At 31.1% G+C, this 13,527-nt stretch overlaps 1 long non-coding RNA gene across 1 annotated transcript; it reads right to left on the reverse strand.

Moving 5' to 3' along the window:
• Positions 1-325: 325 nt before the first annotated feature.
• Positions 326-11,788, reverse strand: LOC143257315 (uncharacterized). Its single transcript, XR_013031783.1, has 3 exons — positions 11,656-11,788; positions 6,203-6,278; positions 326-1,191 (listed from the first exon to the last, which is right to left on the reverse strand). It is a non-coding gene; the product is annotated as an uncharacterized LOC143257315 (long non-coding RNA).
• Between the last annotated feature and the right edge of the window lie 1,739 nt (positions 11,789-13,527).

A 13,527-nucleotide genomic window follows, 5' to 3' on the forward strand; every position in this document is an offset into this window, starting at 1 on the left:
AGCATATTAATCATGTTTCATTTAAAAAAACAAACAAACTAAAACACAGACAAGGACCTTTAAAATTGCTGTTCCAAAAAATACTAATCATTGAGGTGGTGTAGCTGTTTTACAGGTATTTAATAAATGTTTCCTCTATACATTAAACTGTTCTGAAAAACAAGCTGAAACCCATAAAATTAAAAAAAAATTTCTTTGTTTGTTGTTAAATGCAAAGTTGTACGATGTGGAATTTGACCCATAACCACAGCGGGAACCAAATGTTTAATCTTAGCATTATAACCCTTCAGGCTGAGCAAGAAACACAGTTCATATCCATTTCTACATCATAAAAAACTTTCTAAATGCTGCTCCAACTAAGTTTTTCACATACATTATCATCATATCACACATTTCATCTTTACTGTTAATTATACATTAACTATTTAAAAATATTTTAAATTATGTTGGAGAAACTTAAAATAATACATCTTTCATTTCCATAGTAGCCAATTACTCAGTTAACTAGAATTAGAAAAACTTGATTTTAAGGCTGTTGAATGATGTACAAACTACAAGGCCATTGTCAGATATTTAACATTTTTCACAGACATGGAAAAAGTACCATTTTAACGTGTTCAAGTAGTTTTTATGTACAACATATTTATCTGTTGATGTAATTATTTTCACATCATTATTTCAGTTCAACTTAAGCCTTCCCCATTTTAAGATATACACCAAAAAGACCCATTTATTCTTGGTTTATTTAGTTGTAGTCACTCTCCCACTGAGTGGGTGCATGGTTTTCATGAGCACACTGACCCTTTTTATGCACTGACCACTAGATAAATACAAAAATATTTTTACCTTGTTTTAAAATAATATCAGTTTTTTGTTGTTGACATGAATGTATAAATAGTTTAATTTTACATACAATCTGACATACTACATGTTTGACTAAACATTAATAAACTATGTATCTTGAACATATCAAAATCACTTTTTGAAAAAAAAAGTACAACAGTTCTAATATCTCAAAATGAGCCAACTGTCATAGAAAATGTTCTGACATGAAATTATTACAATAAATGTCTATTTTAACTAAAAAACTTAAGGAACACCCATTTCCACCACGGCGTTAATGAACTGCTTCCCTGCCACAATTATAGCTAACTGCAAAGAGAGTTCAAACAAACACCCTCCTGTTCCACACTAGAAAGAAATGTAGAAAAACAGTTTCAAAATTACTGTGGCAATACCACTTTAAAAAATATCTCAGAAAGGACACAAGACTGAAAAGTACAATAAGATATAAGTTAGTGAGTGAGAGCACTAATAACTTGCCGAGGATCAAATGGTCCAAAAAAATAATGTTTCAAACCTCAAAATTTTAAGAATGTGTGACTAACATGAAAAACTTTGATTGATTCTTCATAGTTTAAGTTTCTCATGACAGGCTCAATCCCAGGAACTGACCTAACAATTATTCTGTGCTTGTTATAGTATTACAATGTATCCACATCATTTGGCAGGCTTTAAGTAAACATAAAAAGTTTTTTGCACACCAAAGATTATATTTTTTAATGGAGTATTTTCACTAAAAATGTATCTGTGAATACTTACATATGTATAGATGAATAAATAGAGAATTTCTGTTTGCTAGTCTGAATGTTGATTTCCATGTTTAGCTTAAAAATACTTTTCTGTCTCAAAAATTTCAAACCTTTTTCTGTAATATCTAAACCTAAATCCTTGTTACTGGTGTAACCCATGAAGCAGTGAAGAATGACTGTCTGGAATGACTTTAAATTGTGATATTAAACTACTTAGGTTTATACTAAATAGTTTTATGCTCATAATAGTGTGTGTATGTGTATACATAGTTAAATGTTATTGTTTTATTGCCTTTATAACCCTAATTACTATTCATGCCTTAATAAGTTGTAAATCATGTGACAAATATGCAGCTCTTGCTATGCTTTTGAATTCCATTATGCACGAGCTACTCATGAACATTTTTTAAAATACTACTATTATTATTAGTTTTTTGTTTGTGTGTTATTTGGTGCATTTTATTTTAATTTTGTGCAAAGCTACACAAGGGCTATCTGCACTAGCTGTTCCTAATTTAGCAGTGCAAGACTAGGGGGAAGGCAGCTTGTCATCACCATCCAGTGCCAACTCTTTCACCAACAAATAGTGGGATTGACTGTACCATTATAACGACCCCACGGCTGAAAGGGCGAGCATGTTTGGTGTGACGGGTATTCAAACTCGCCACCCTCAATTTACGAGTCGAGTGCCTTAACCAAATGGCCATGCCAGGCCTATTATTATTAGTAGTAACAGTAGTACTTATTTTACTTAATCTAACCTAACTGATCTAAAGAGATTTCTATTTTTAAACAATAATTTCCCATGGCAATCAAGGTTAAATTGAAAGCAAAATATGGAATTTTATTTACAGGAAACATTGCAATATGATAAATCACTTGACAGATGAAAACCACGGCTTTCTATTGGTTTTTAAGTAATACTGAACTGAGTGGCTTAAACACTGATTGGAAATTTCTAATAAAGAGGACGTCACAAGTGGGTGTGGCAAGATAGATTTGATTTCATGTCTCTGGAACCAAATAATATCAAACGCTATGAAAATTATAGTATGCCTTAGTGAAATTATATAATAATAAGTGATTTACATTAAATTTCATTTTCTACTTCTTGGAGGGGTGGTAAATAAATAAGAGAAGAAAAGGCCTAGAGAGAAAATGTTACAATTCTTATACTAGAAAATTCTAGTTTTTTTATTTTAAATATTGCCTTCTGAAAGTAAAATCTTTAAACTTGTATACTATTAAAATATGGATTAAGAGCATGTTTTCAGAGTTTATTTATTAGTATATCATGAAAAGAAAATACTTTAATCAACTTTTGAATGTAACTCACTAAAACCTTAAGACATGCACAGAAAAAAATGTCTACAGAGAAAGGGTTAATATTGCTATTTTTTCCCAGCCAACAGGAAGTATACTTTGAATAAAAATCAAGATTTCATGTTTTTTTACCATGAATTTATGACTTCAGGTCCCAAATACCAGTGCAAATACAGGACTTCTTATAGTTATTTGACTGATTGCTATTATGTTATTGAGCAAAACATTGTCTAACCAGGTTTCAGATTGAGCATATACATATTGATAAAGTAGGTCATAGATCAGTGTTGTCTGTGTAAAGTAGATTACCTCAAACAGTGCTGGTTAGTAAGGTTATGTGGGAGCTTATGTACATACATTAAAATGTAGTTTGTTAGAACAAGAAAGAAGTAATTTAGGTATGTTACTTTCTAATCTAAATTGCATTTGTCTGTGTATAAATGAATAATTATTACTGATCTTGGATCTTATCTAAGCCTAGATCTATACTACTGCTAGTAGCAATAAAACAATGCAGGTGTCCTAATGATACTCAGGCCTAAACACAGGTCTGAGCAACACTGAATGATATGTGCAAAATTGGAGATAGTTTTACAATGCTTTATGTTTAGTATCATTTCTACAACACAGTGACAACACTGGATACTTATAATTTCTTGGGATAAAATTTCAAAAACCAAAAATTCTTATGAATATGTCTAAGAGACAACATGAAAAAAGAACATTTGAAAAGAAAATCACAAAAGTCCTTAATTATAGAACATATTTAGTTTTATAGATACAGTATATACAGTAAAATAAAGTGCAATAAAGTGCAATATCCAAGAAATTGCTATGTGTTCTGAGGATAGTGATAAGTTAAAAAGTGCTTTTTGGTGATCAAACAATTTTGGAGTGCCCTTTTTTGGGAAGATGGCTTGTATCTCATCTTCACCCAGAGATTTGTTTCTGTGTTTTTTATTGCTTCAAGAAGTTCATGTATGAATATTTCTTTCATTAGGATCGTGTCTTCATAGTTTATGATGTGTCTTGTATTTTCCTCAGATACACTTGTTAAGAAAAATTGGTTCAAATTGTTCTTTGTTGTTTAGAATATAATTTGTGACTTTGTTGTAAAAATAAGCATTTATATCCAGATCTGTATGCATTTTAAATGTATTCTGTGGTTGGTTCACTTAATTTAGTTTGTTTTAAATTTCGCACAAAGCAACACATGGACCTGCTGCGCCAGCCGTCTTTAATTTAGCAGTGTAAGACCAGAGGAATGGCAGCTAGTCATCACCATCCACCACCAACTATTGGGGTACACTTTTACCAACGAATGTGGGATTGACCGTCACATTATAACAAACCTGCGACTGAAAGGTCGAGCGTGTTTGGTGTGATGAGGAATCAAACTCGTGATCCTCAGATTACAAGTCGAGTGCCTTAAACACCTGGCTATGCTGGGCTATTTACAAAAAAAAGAATACTGAACAAAATTTGTGTAGATATTATAATGTACATCAATTAATTGATAAGGAAGTGACTGAAAACAGAAAGGAAAAGAAAACCTCTAGAAAATTGTTAAACCTTCTCAAGTGTGAAAACATTTAAAACTTTGCTAAACTAGTTTAAACACCTGGCCATGCCGGTATCTGTTTACTCTCTCTTCTGTAAAAGATGATAAACTCAAGATTTCGTAAATAATTTTAATATTTTTGAAATATCTTCTTTCAAACATTTCCAGTCACTTTATGTCTTTCTCTTATTGTGAAAATGTGTTGTTCTTACAGCAAAGCAACAACAGGAAATCCTCTCTGTCTACCAATGGGAAATCAAACGCTCGATTTTAGGATTGTAAATCCTAACTTATCATTAATTATGAATGTATTTTGAGTTGAAACCTGTTGTGATTTACAATACCTCATATATATTTTAGGCTCATAACAAATTATTAACTACTTTTCTTCAGGAAAGCTCATAAATCAAAAATCCTGTTAGATATAAACAAAGTTTAACAAATGTAGTTGATAGTTTATCTTGCTCTGCACCCATTTAATAAAAAGTATTTTATCGACTTCTAAAAGTTTGGTATAATAATATTAATGCCATATCAGTTCAAAACAACCCAACCTTGTTGCACAGCGATATGTCGGTAGACTTCAAGTGTTAGAAATTGAGTCTCAATATCCGTTATCCATGGTGGACAGAGCACAAATAGTTCATTGTTTAGTTTTATGTTTATTTTGTAGAGTTGTATCGCTTCTCTGTCTTCATGAGTCATTAACTTTTGAAGTGGAGTGGTGCTTATCCTATTTACTAGTACAAATACTTAGCATACATATGATGTAAAATTTGAGGACTTAATTTATTATTTATAATTTATCAACATGTACTGGTCCCCTAGTAGAACTGGTATCAACAGAAACAAAAGTATGAGAAGAGCAATTCTCTCCCAAAGCAAACAACTTGGAAGCATGAAAAGTAGTGGAAAACTAAAACTCCTGAAATGGTGTGGAGTATGACAGACTAAAATAAAAATTGTTGAAAAAAAAGAAACACAGAGTCCAAATGTCTTCTAATTGATTACATTCTCACTTAGAAACATTGTTTCACTGAAAAGAAGAAAAATCACTGGCAAAACCCATGAATCTAATTTCCTGAAAATTAAAGTCTGCATATAACGTTGAACTAAATTCCTGGAAAATCTTACCAGAAGCATGTTCAGCTATAATGGGAATTTCTATCGTCAACACAATGATCATATATTACTGCAGCAGTAATTTGGTTTATCAACATATTAGATACCCAGAGCTCTCATGATTGTGAACAAATGTTCTTAATGTAAGGCTCAGGGAAAAGAGCAAAAATATCAGAGACAGGAATTTTGTTTCTTTTGTTGTTGTGGTTTTATTTCTGAAAATATTCTTGACTATTTGAAAGCTGCAGGAATATTCTTCTTTGACATCATATGTTTATTCTGGTTTATCAAGTGCAGTTTGTAATACTTAACTGATTGAAATCCAAATTATTTATTAGATAAAAATTCATCTTGACCAAAAAATATAGAATTTAAACTTTTTATATTTGAAAAGAAAGATATAAACCCTTAACAGAATTAGATTTATCTTCATTAATATTCTACAAGGTACAACTGAAGATTGCCATTTAAACACTTAAAATGTTTCAGTTGTTTAACACTAATAATACAAACACAGAAAACCATACAGTTGATTTAAAAGACCTTTACACTTCACGTTGTTAACAGATAATAGATGCATAGATAAAAAAATAAACTACATTACCTTCATCTCTCAAGTCCACGTAAATACTCTTCTTTTCACTTGTAAAAAAAATACAGTGCAGATTTAGAATCAGTTCCTGAAATTAAAATAGTTTTTTCACCTTTCTGCAAGAGATGAATATAACTGAACTGTAGCCATTATGAGAGTAACAAGATAAAACACTTCAATGCTGTGGTGTGTGATTTACATAAAGCAGACTTTGAACACTTGTTTTTATTCACCCTAAGAATATCAGTGACCTAACTATTGAAAAACACACAAAAATTATGAAAACTAATTTGATATTAAAGATAGTTATGTACAGTATAATAATTCATGCTTTCAGTTAATATGTACACAATACTTGCACCACACACTTGTTACATAAGTTGTTTTAATTTTTAAAGTTATAAAAACAGATAAAATGTACCAACATACATTTTTAAAATGTATAAAAATAACATTCAATAAAGTTACAGTAATAAAATAGCTTTTATTTTAGCCATGTAAATAATTTCATTGTACTTATAAAGCCAATTATTGTTGGTTAATCACAATTATCTACCTGATTTATGTCTCTCTAAGTGTTATAACTGCAGAACTCATATGCAATAAAACTATTTCTTTCCAACCACTCATAAAGAAAATATTTAACTCTCACTGATAAAGAAGAAATATTTATAATTACAAGTTATACATTAGTACAATTTTAGTGCCACACCTTAAAAAAAATACTGAAAAATAAATATTTAGAACCTATAATGGGTGAAATTGTGAACCTGATGTTCCAAACTTTAGAAATTCTTTTATATATGACTAATGCTAAAAAAATTCCTTACTTATGTCAGGATTTCAAAGTCAGGGAAATGTATCTCTAAAAGTAGAAAGCAAAGAGGTTCCATCTTTAAACACATTTAAGACTACATATCAAGAGCAATATTAATATGGTAGAATACATCATGATGTATTTAAGTTTCTATAAATACATAAGGTATAAAAACCATAATAATTCTGAAAAGTATTTTAACATTTTCTTGAATAACTCAGTTTGAAAGATTCAACTTATGTTATTATTTGCTATTTCTAAGAAATAAAATCTTAAAAACCTTTATGACCTACTTAGACAGCCAGATCATTAATATATCCAAAGATAATCTGTATTAATAACACTTATGTAGTAATTCTCAAAAGTCTTCAGTTAACTATAAAATCCTATGTTTTTTAGTACTATTAAACCTCACATTGACATATTCTCCTGCTCATTTTACACCACTTCAAAACAAGCAAAAGCAACACTGGAAAAAAAGAAAAAAAAATCAAAATTTTTGTATTTATATGTTTACCAAAACATGCCATATCAACATGTAGGGGGAGGTTAAGTGATTAACAATATATCATGTATTTCATGATGACAAGAAACCAACTTGAAGTAAAAATGCATCTCTGGACAACTGTTACAAATTCCTTCTTTGTTAATCTGGAGATGACCTAAGAAGGTCAAAACATTGTTTTCAGTTTTATTTTGGTATAACCAGTTGTCCTGAGATACATATCACGTACTTGTTATGTTACTGGAAAGTCACACAACAATAGGAATATACAAATTCAAGAATTTCTTGCTCACACTCTCAATTGAATTACATAGAAATAACTTATGGGAAAGCTAGTCTGATCTAGCATTTGTATTAGGTAAAATTAAAATAATAAACCTTTTTTACTCCACACAAATTATACTGCACAACAATTTTTTTTTTTTAAATGCTTCCTGAAAAGGTTTTGCTGATTGTGACAGGTATCTGGTGGGAATGCACAAATACAGATTTGGTTTTGCTTCATCACGTAGAAACTTTGAGAAATAGACAGTTAACTGTTTACTGGCAATAACTTATTTAATTGCATTTATGTTTGTAATATGCTATTAAGTTCAACATAATTAAGTGTTTTGCTCCTGATTTTTGTTTGTATTCAATGTCCAGTGCATCACGTTGCAGTGTCCAACAGTAGTCAGCAAGCATTGACAAATTCCACTTGCCCTGATATTGTTTTCCCATTGTAGCAAAACTGAAGATTTCAATGAAACTGTAATGCGTAATGGGCAAATGTGGATGTGATTTTCATGATCAGCAGCCAAAAATCTATAAGGAACACCCAACAGTGTTCAAGAAGCAAAAACTTTGTTGTGCAGTGTTATCTGACATTAACTTCATTCTCCACAAGCAAAGAAAGGTGACAGAAAAAACCTATTTCATAATACAAATAGTAGTATTTTACTTTTCTGTGTTGTTACAGATTTGAATATCAAGTTCAGGTCCACAAATTCCTTCCTACTTGTTGATCTAACTGAGGTAATGTGAGTAGAGTGTGATTACTCTTCTACTACCAACAATTTGTTTGAACCTTTGTATCAATAACTTCAATAAACATGGCTTACTATTTCATTGATTAAGTAAACAAATCATGCATTACAAAGATAGAGTTTTACAGTATTCAAAAAATATTATCTAATATACGTTCATTAAAAATAAAGAAAATGTGACAGCTGTTAAGATAAAAACTACACTTTATGAATTTGACTTTAATGTGGTACTTATAAGATTACAATATGGAAGTATGATTTCACAAAGCCTTTCATACTGTTTTTCTTCCTACTTTCCTACAGACAATGTTGATGATAATTATGAAATTACAAAGTGTTAAAGACATGTTAAAAGGTCAACAGAAAATTCTGCAGTTTCAAACACTAATGAAAGTTAAGGTAGCCTTGGATACCTGTTTGGACTGTAATATTTTGAATGCTAATGCACTGTCTTCTCATGAAGTTTATAAGAACTGACCACACCTTTTCAGCATGATATTAAAGTAGTAAAATGAGATAAATAACATCCAGAATTTGCCTTCATTAGACCCAACTTAAATACATCTAATCTATTCAGGATGTGTGTGTGTGTGTTAGTGTGCATCACCACTAAATATACCCCAAATTAGTCATTTTCTGACCTCATCAAAGTATTTGGTTGTTTCAAAAACAGATTTCATACACTAGCCAAAGAAAACTATAAAAAAACAAAAAAGAAACAGTCTCACCTTTACCTTACACACCATCCCATGTGCACCAGATGAAACAACATCACCAAACAAGAAGCATCACAATGTAATTTGAAAAACAATTAGTCAACATGACTGTAATCCATCATTACTACACAACCTGTGTGAGGAAATTAGTCACTCACACAATCAGCAGAACTTCACAAGTAGCATGGAAATTTCTAAGGCAGACATAAAAAGACAGCTTTCTGTGCAAGACGTGAACTGCCTCTAAAAAGATTAATTTTTGATTACTGAATATTGAAGATAGTAATAATTGGACACACAAGTTGATTATTTTCATAAAATTAATTACTTTGCATGAAACTAACTGATGTATCAATTCTCATTCTGATTAAGAAATTTTGAAATTTAACCATGAATTTTGCAACAACAAGTTATTTTATGGTCTGACTTAAAGCTAAGCAATGCAAATCTAATTCAGATAGTCAAAGTAAGAGAAAAATAGTGCCACCATCAATACAGATACCCATTTATTTTAGTTTCTGTTCAAATACATTGAAATTAAAATTGGTTGACATAAATAAATCAACTTTTTTTAGACTGTTTGCAAATTTTTAACACTGCTTCCACAAGCCAGACACCCACGATTTGTGCTGAATGACTGCCCTTAATAAATAACATCCTTCTAGAATGAGCTAAAACTCACTTTTAGTGTTTTCAGGTTGAACAAAAATCTCCCACAAAGTTTTATGAAAAAAATATGCAGATTTAGTAATGCTATCGAAAGTTTTTGACTCCCATAGCACACAGTAGTAAACTTAGAAGATGTGTATGTTGTGTTATTGACTATTTGCTTTCATTCTTGCTTTTAGTTTTCTGAGTAGAAACAAAATCCATGACCTTCATATCAGTGGGACAGTTCTCATCTACCTATTTCAAAAGTTTGTTCTTCAATCTATCTTTCATTTCTTTAAACATCATTGACTAGCATATCAGTGCAAGTATAACTTTCTCTGGCAAAACTTGTTGCATATTATTGGCATATGAGAATAGTTTTGTGTCATCAGATTTAATTGTATTTCCAGTCATGTTCATAAGATCATCTGGATCTCCTTGAAGTAACGTAGTACAAAGAATCCTTAATCCTGCCATACAGAATGCAAGCAATCAACTGTTCTTTTCAAGAGCACTGAAACTTGATACTTTTCATTGAGCTTCTTGATTTGGAAAGTTTAATGTTGTTGTGGATACAATACCAAATTGAATCGGCATTGCTCCTGTGCCATGTTGAAATACCACAACAATGTCTTGCTTTTACACTTCAATTCTTGGATAATCTGCATCATTCAATCAGTCTTGCAAACTCCATGGGATCCTCAGAAGTTCTGCTAGGCATTTCATCTTCATCACTCTCTAGTGGAATAGATGAATCAGTCCTTCCTTTTCTCTTTCTTCATACTTTTAAATTACCTTGCAGCTCTTTCACACCTGCTTTTTATGCAATTTTGACCTCTAAGTCTGAACCATTGCATCTACACTGTCACTTTGAACTTACAAGCCACTTTCTTCTTTTCCTGTATTAATGTTACTTTATCAATAGTAGATCAGTACACTTAATCACTGAATGTTGTCGCATGTTGATATCTGTTTTGTGGCCAGCTGTAAATCCAGTTTTAACAAACTGTCCAACAGTTGTCTGTTTTTTGGCTAATGAGATTTTGGTAAAGGCATTAGCTAACAAACAAAATATCCAGATTGTCAGCAAAGTACAATTATCTACCCATGTTGTTTCTGGTCTTGTATCTGAATTTGTTTTAATGAAAAACTATTTAATATCATAAAACATAGTTTTTCATAGTTTAAAACTTTCACATAAAAAGTCACTAAAGTAATTAAGTTAAAAGGAAAAGTATTTGTCCTATTAAGTACTCTTGATGAAGTACTAGTTACTTCACATGGACAAGTGACAGTGAGAATAAAACCATAATAATTTGTAGGACTAACTCAACAACTGGAAAAGCCTTTTTTTTTCTGATTACGATAGAGCCATAATTCAAAGTGACAGGACATGCACTTATTTCACCACTGCCTTTAAAGTTTAAAAATCGTAAATTCACAATTTACGTTGTCCCTACTTATGATATATATACTAATAATTTCATTTTAAAATGTTGTCCAAATCTACTCACATTGAACATTTGTAATAATATTGCAGATACTACTTATAATTAGCATGAAAAATTATTATGTAGATAACCAACTCATTTTTGTATTGACACTCACAGACTGGAATTAGGCTTAGCCGCCACAGTAAATTCAAGGTACAGTATATTACTTCAAAGTACAAATTTTGCACTGGTTACAATTTACATAATTCAGAATTTCAATGCCTATGTATACAACAATAAAATTGAAAATTGTTTTACTTTGATATATTTCATTCTTCTGATCAACTTTCTTTCCTGGTTCGTTTGGTTTTTTTCTTTGGAGACATCACTTCACTAAAATAAAACCATAAAAATTGTCAGTTTCGTGAGCAGTAAGCGATCTGTGTGTGTTATCAAGCGACCTCTACAGTTTCGAACAAAGAATAAAACCGAATCTGCAAGAAAGTTCTCGTCATATTGAGAAAATAAAAAAAGCACACGTATATTTATATTCTTATCATTGTTAGTAGAACAGAATATTTTGTGATATTAGTAGTATTATTGGGTTAAAAGATGAGAAATAGGACTTGACTGATATCATAATAGTTGTCTCCAGATCCTAAGATAAGTAATTAATATGATTTTAATCTGTAATTTTTGATATATTGTATTAGTTCTAGAACAAGCGCTCATACCCACGAAATGTGAAAAGCTAAAATTCTTTGTCGGATGCTAATCAAACTCAAAGCTGGTAGTAGAGGTAGTTGTAAGTTAATTATTGCAAATACAAATTATAAATTAGAGTTCTTCAAAGTGTGTATGAGACTGGGATAAATGGCTCATTTGTTATCTGAGTTCACAATATTTTGTGACACAATAACTTTTAAGTTACTCAAAATTTCGAATAGAAAGACTTGCATTTTCAAAGCAGTATATTTTAATTTTAGATTATAACATAGTTTAGTAACAGACTCTTCAAATATTTGTTGGACATCAGTTTGTTTGTTTAGAATTAAGCACAAAGCTGCACAATGGGCTCTCTGTGCTCTGTCCACCATGGGCGTCGAAACCCAGATTTTAGTGGTGCGTGTCTGCAGACAGACCGTTGTGCCATTAGGGGCTTGGACATCAGTATGAGCACTTTTCTAACATCTAAATTGTATTTTATTAGGTGTCAGTTAAGTCCTCAAATGTTACCTAAGAGTATCAATAATAGACATAATACATTTAGCAGATTAAGTGAAAATATTAATTCTTAAAGGTTTTGTCTTTGATTGATAATGTAGTTTGTTTGTTTGTTTTGGAATTTCGCACAAAGCTACTCGAGGGCTATCTGTGCTTGCCGTCTCTAATTTAGCAGTGTAAGACTAGAGGGAAGGCAGCTAGTCATCACCACCCACCGCCAACTCTTGGGCTACTCTTTTACCAACGAATAGTGGGATTGACCGTCACATTATAACGCCCCCACGGCTGGGAGGGCGAGCATGTTTGACGCGACTCGGGCGCGAACCCGTGACCCTCAGATCACGAAGTGCACGCCTTAGACCATGGCAGGCCCCAGATAATCTAGTACCAAAGAAACTGCTGTTGTGGCATATAACACAACTCATTAAGGATATTCATTTGAAGCATTCTTGGAAATTTCATACACACACATTTATATTTTTGTGGGATCACTGGCCATTAATCGGAAGCCAAAGGGTCAAATATCACTGAAGATGAACACATTTTTTAAAATTGTTCAGTTACATATTTTGCTTATACTTGTGATTTTTTTTGGGATAAAATACAAATAATTTTCACAATAGAATATTATTACCGAAATATCAAATATTTTCACATTTTATTGAAATGTAATATAAAAACATTTTCACCATTTCAGTGTTAATTTGATAAAAAATACGTATATACTGAATATACTTTATATACAGTCATAAAGTATAGCAGTTTATAAAATAATTTTTAAAAATATTTTAAGTATAATATTTTTATCATTTGAGTTATCTATGATAATACAAGATAACACGTACACTCTCACATAATTTTGAAAGGTATTTTTTTGAACATTTAATTCTTTTCCTATTGTAAATAATACGATATGATGATGGATTTTTAATGAATCTTTGTATGCATTGGAGCCTTTTTAACAAT

This window comes from Tachypleus tridentatus, chromosome 1 (genome assembly GCF_004210375.1).
Source record: "Tachypleus tridentatus isolate NWPU-2018 chromosome 1, ASM421037v1, whole genome shotgun sequence".
NCBI classification, from domain to species: domain Eukaryota; kingdom Metazoa; phylum Arthropoda; class Merostomata; order Xiphosura; family Limulidae; genus Tachypleus; species Tachypleus tridentatus.